Source organism: Prionailurus viverrinus, chromosome B2, assembly GCF_022837055.1.
Source record: "Prionailurus viverrinus isolate Anna chromosome B2, UM_Priviv_1.0, whole genome shotgun sequence".
Taxonomy (NCBI): domain Eukaryota; kingdom Metazoa; phylum Chordata; class Mammalia; order Carnivora; family Felidae; genus Prionailurus; species Prionailurus viverrinus.
The window spans coordinates 64,859,463-64,865,462 of record NC_062565.1 but is presented as its reverse complement, the minus strand read 5'-3'; the positions used below and the strand labels follow the sequence as shown (position 1 = coordinate 64,865,462).

Here is a 6,000-nt window from a genome sequence, read left to right as displayed (position 1 = left end):
CCGTCCTTCCTGATCCTTAAAAAAACAGATTTTTTCCCCCCAGAAAGTAAACTTGTTGAAAGATTTTACTTTCTCAAACACCTATGGCCAAAATATATCCTGTTTACTGGCCAATAATGCAAAAATCTAATATTGTATGTTAGGAAGTACTCCGCTTTCTGTCTTTAGAAAAACCTTCAATTTAAGTGAAAATAAGGAGAAAGTTGAACGAAGAATTTGGCAACTAAGGATATTTGACATCTAAGTATTTTTTAAACATTTTAAATTTTGTAATAGAAATATATTCTTGATTCCAAATGCCTTTCCTTGATGTCAAATAAACAATTTAGATACTATTTTCAAAATCTTATGGACAGAAATATGTCTTTAAACAATTAGCAAGAAGTGCCCATCCCCAAGTAAAAGGGTATTTCTTTTCCTCATAAGATTTTCAAAATCTTATGGACAGAAATATGTCTTTAAACAATTAGCAAGAAGTGCCCATCCCCAAGTAAAAGGGTATTTCTTTTCCTCAGTAAGATTCCAAGCTTTGCATCTCAAAAGTGGATGACATATGTTTTGGTACAATAAGGAAATTTTAGGAAGGTGGCAGAAGGAAAAAGTGTCTCTCATGCCTGCTTGGAATTTAAGCAGCCGGTTATGAAAAGCCAGCTAGCTCTAGAGCAATGTCCAGAAAGGTGTTTTTTGTACCATGCTCTTGCCCTATCTGGTTGGTCTTGCCTTCTTCCCCTCTACAGGAAATTCCAGTACCATTTGGTTCTCTGTGCCCATGCCACTACAAAATCTGCACAATAAATGCCAATAAATGACCAGAATTATACATTTGAGGTCTGTAAAATGGGATGACCAGGTCTGCTCTGTTCTTCTCCATATCCCTGTAATCTAGTACCTAGCCTTACTCAGAACAGATGCTCAGTCCATACTGATGACAAAATGAATGAATGTTGACTGAAGACAGCTTGAAAGTATTTATCCTTTCAAGGGCTTATGTGATTTAACAAGTGTCAGAGTCTCAAGCTGAAGTGATAAAGATTAGAAGGTGAATTTCAATGATCAATCAGCCTGATGGCAGAAGCATTGGAGTCCCAGGAGACCATCAAAGGCTCAAGGATCACTCCATGTCACTTACAATTAGAGATGGTTCAGTCTCTATGGGTAAGTGTGCCCTGTGTGTCTTATAGTCCTTAGTTAGGGGCTAGAAAAAACACTAGGCCTACCTCCAATTAATCTCTCCCTCATGTCAGAGAACAAAATAGATTTTTAATGTTTATTTATTTATTTATTTTGAGAGAGAGAGACAGGGTGAGCAGGGGAGGGGCAAAGAGAGAGAGAGGGAGAGAGAGAATCCCAAGTAGGCTCCACCCTGTGAGCACAGAGCCAGATGCTGGGCTAAAACTCACAAACTGTGAGATCATGACCTGAGTCAAAATCAAGAGTGGGACGATTAACTGACTGAGCCACCCAGGAGCCCTAAGAATAAAATACTTTTATACTATAGTATTCATGTTTGTTGAAGCCCAATCCCCAATGTGACAGTACTTGGAGGTGGGGCCTTCAGGAGGTGATTAGGCCATGAGGGTAAAGCCCTCGTGAATGGGATTAATGCCCTTTATAAAAGAGGCCCCAGAAAGCTCCTTTGCTCCCTTCCACCATGTGAAGTTACAGTGAGAAGATAGCCACTTGTGAACTAGGAAGTGGCCCCCACCAGACACCAAATCTGGACTTCCCAGCCTCCAGAACTATGGAAAATAAATGTCTGTTGTTTAAACCAGTCAGCCTATGGTATTTTTGTCACAGCAGCTCAAATGAACTAAGACATATGACAAAGCCTGGGAGGTGGGCTGGAAGTAGATAGTAGACACTGAGGAGGAGAGAGCTTCCCAGAGAACTTGAAAGAAGTCTGTGTGATCCTTTCTTCATCACTAGGCACATTTTCTCTATTTTCCTTCTGACTTGTTCACTAATTTAGGGTCCAGATCTAAACACCTCTGGACAGACTACAGTAAGCTATCCTTTTTTTAATGCTTATTTATTTTTGAGAGAGATACATAGAGAGAGGGAGAAATCTTGAGTGGGGAAGAGGCAGAGAAAGAGAGAGAGAGATACAGAATCAGAAGCAGGCTCCAGGCTCTGAGCTGTCACCTGAGCAGGGCTCAAACTCATGAGCTGTGAGATCATGACCCAAGCTGAAGTTGGTTGCTCAACAAACTGAGCCACCCAGGCCCCCCAGTAAGCTAACATTTTTGAGCAATTACTATCTGCCCAGCCTTGTTCTAAGTGCTTGTCATACAATCTACACAATAATTCTAAAAACAGGTATTATGTAATCTCCCCTTCCCCACTCCATGAATGAACTATGCCCAAAGTAACGCAGCTTATAAGAAATAGAGCCAGAGAAACAAAATAAATAACAATTATTGATAGCTCATTATGTATTAGGGCTTTATATATACAGTATTTCATTATTTCTTACACAATCCTATGAAACACATACTTCTATTATTTCCATTTTACAAATGTACAAAATTGGACTTGAAATGGTTTTGTAACTTACCCATACCTACACAGCTAATAAGTGACAGGGCCAGCCTAGGGATGCAGGATTCCAAGTTCCTTCCATTTACCCAGTCCTCTGTCCTCATCACACACAGGTTCCAGGATCCTAAAAAGGCTAACATTTATGGAATCCCAATTACATGTCAGGTATGCTCCTAAATACCTATATTAACTCAGTTGATCCTCCATGAGCTGGGTATAATTACTGTTACTATTACTGATGCCATTTTGCATTTGAAGAAATTGAGGCAAACCAATTTTCTCAGACACATGATGAAAAAATGTCTACACTTAGGCTTGGACCCAACAGCTTATCTTCAGACTCCATGCTCTGAACTATTGTATCATTATGCTGCTTCTGAATGTTCATATAACTAAATTTAAATAGCACTTATTTAGAAATCATATTCATATACCCACTAGAAGTTAACCCTAAGTCCAAAGCATTTTATCATATTCCAGGTAAGTTTTATGCAAAAATAGCATAGCTTCCCCATTTCCTATATTTCCATGGTAAAGCTGGGGTGGAGAGGACTTCAAAAAATTTAAAGGGCCAGACACTTGTTTAGAGACAAGACAGGAGAAGCTGGAATATTGACACCTTTTGTCTACAGGAAGCTTGGGAAGACATTCCTGCTTCAGCACCCCTCCTGGCTGAGGACGAGGAAGGGTTGGAGAAGTGTGTCCAGCTGGAGAAGTGAGAGTGAGGCACTGAGCTGTGAAGAAACTGCTAGATGGAGTTAATCCTGGTAGAAAGTTCTTTGGAATCCCACCCCAAAGATGGAGCAGGTAGTGAGACATCTTCAGCTAACTTCCCTTTCAGGGAGATAGCAGGGAGCTGGAAACTCCGGGCCTTTCCTTCCAATATAGCACCCTGGACCTCAATCTTCTACTTGTGTCCTTTCATCTTTGGTCACACCTCACTTAGAACTTGCTCCCTGGCAGCAAAAGGCAGAAGTCATTATGTATTTGCACTGTGTATCATTATTATTATTTTGTTAATTAGCTGAATTGATAGAGCACTGAATTAAACCAAATTAGCAACTTTTTCCATGGGTATGCCCCCATCTGTAATAGTTACACTCTTTTAAAGTATTATCAACTAATCCCTAGAGAAACTGGGATGGAGGGAGGAGAATATTTATTTATCGGTTGATTTATTGATTGATTGATTTAATATTATTTATTTCATCTCCATTTAGAAAAGGTATGTGCTGTGTACTTTATTTCTAACTCTCAGCAGGTTTCACATGATCATGACTTACAGAAGTGATGAAAATATGTTAATTAACAAGGTTGTAACTCCCTAGCTGTGCTCTTAGTGTGATTCATGCTGTATATTAGTGGGAGGTGGGGGGGAGAAGGTTAAATTATATGCAATGTTTTACACTGCATAATAATTGTTACATTTTGACATGAAATCAAAATTACCAATACTAGAAAAGGAGTGCCCCAAATGCCCGCTCAAAGAGCCAGTGGTGTTTTTGAGGAATTTTAAGCTCCCTGGATTATAGGATGCCATGAATAAGAGGATGAGTGGTAGGTAGGTTGGCTGGGGAAGTTTGACCCCAAAATCTGGTGCAACATTCCACAAAAATAGGATAGTTATTAACGAGTGGCAACAGTGGGGAAATGATTACTGTGGGTTTGAAACAAAAAATTAGTAAATCATAACACTAAATGGAGAGGCCTGTGGCAGGTCTTGGAAGTGAGTTTAGAATTCTGCAGAACTGAGCTGTGGTTGCAAGTGAGAAACAGGCTGGTGGGCCCCCATGGCACTTGACTCTGCCTGGCCCTGTGTGCTTCAGGGAGAAGAAGCCTGCAGTACAGCCTAGAATCTTTCCTGCCAGTACAGTATACCAAGAGCCTTGCCCCCTTTCTTCTCTTGCCTTCAGAGCCACCTCTGCAGCAAACCCCAGGCTGAGAAGTGCTCTGGGGACCTGGGCTCCACCACTGGGTTGCACCAGCAAGGAGGGTGCAGCTTCCTTGGTGAACTCGGTTGAGGCAGGGGGAAAGAAGGGGCACCCTGGCTGTGTTTGAAGATGTGTGGTTCACAACATATACCACTTACTTGATTGTTTCCTGATACCTGAAAACAGTAAAGATCTACATGTTACGTGAAAATGTACCATATTGAAAAATAAAAACACAACCCACAAATTGCACAAAAATTCGTATAAGCATGATTGTTTTACAAAAGGAGGCAAGAACACATTAGAAACGGGGTGTTACATGATTGAAACAGTCTGCAACGCATAAATGTTTCTAACACTCTCCCAGAATTCCTGCCTGGTTTGTTTAGAATCCAGATGGTCCGCATTGTGTATTTTCATGTGACCAGCCATCCTAGCTGCTTGGGAATCCTGTGATGAAGGTCACTAAACCGACTGCTGGCTTCACAATAGACAAATGACAGAAAATTGGGCATGAAGAGATGACAGAATCTCCTTCCTTTCCATACTAAACGTCTTGAATGTGAAGACTTGCTATCAATTTTAAGAGGAAAGTTTTTTGTTGGAGGTGAGCACCAAAATAGCATTGATTTATGACAAACCTATACCAATTCCATTAAAATGAACACAGTAGTTTCAGGCACTAATAAGTTATTACAACACTAGGTAATAAGGCAGTTCCCTTCATGACTTGCTTTATAGCATGGATGCTGACTGGGCTCCTTCAGTTTTCCTGGCTACTGTTAAGATTATGCTCACAAAAACATACATAGATGATACTCTTTTTTATATAATACAGCATTTCAGATTAAAAAAAATTTTAACGTGTATTTATTATTGAGAAACAGAGAGACACAGAGCGTGAGCAGGGGAGGGGTAGAGAGGGGGAGACACGGAATCCGAAGCAGGCACAGAGCCCCACGCGGGGCTTGAACTCACAAACTGCGAGATCATGACTTGAGCCGAAGTTGGTTGATTAATCAATTGAGTCACCCAGGCGCCCCCAGATTTTTTTAATGTTAAGACTGAAATGAATGCAAAGAAAACAGGCCAGGGTATTCAGAGAGGAAAACTAAACTCAGTAGATGCCAATGTCACAGCTGTGAAGATGACCCTTGGGGGTTCTCCTGGGTGGTGAGGGAGAGGGAAGCCTATAAAATCTCAATCTGTTTTTGTATGAGCAAAGACATGCCTCATAAGTTGAAGCAGGGATTTAAATTAAAGTGCTGCTCAAGCTGAATTGTCTACATGTGGATAGGAATATCTCAAAATTGACTGTATAATCAAGTTCTAAATGTTATATTCTGGTGTAGGGGGCTACAGGAGTTTTAAAGCGAGTCAGTTCTCCACTAAGAACCATCACTATAACTCTGACCTACCTCCTTCTTGATGCTTCAGATTTCTCTCTTTGAAACTGGAGGAGAACAGAAGATTCCCTGGGTCTATCCATATCTAAAATTCTATCACTCCACAAGTATACACTGGAGCCATG

At 40.6% G+C, this 6,000-nt stretch overlaps 1 long non-coding RNA gene across 1 annotated transcript in view; it reads right to left on the bottom strand.

Annotated features, from left to right (window-relative positions):
* Nucleotides 1-2,602: 2,602 nt before the first annotated feature.
* The window catches only part of LOC125166788 (uncharacterized), a 151,110-nt gene continuing 147,712 nt past the window's right edge, over nt 2,603-6,000 (bottom strand). Inside the window, exon 5 of the long non-coding RNA XR_007152540.1 lies at nt 2,603-2,671. This is a non-coding gene — a long non-coding RNA (uncharacterized LOC125166788). The remainder of the gene's footprint in view (nt 2,672-6,000) is intronic.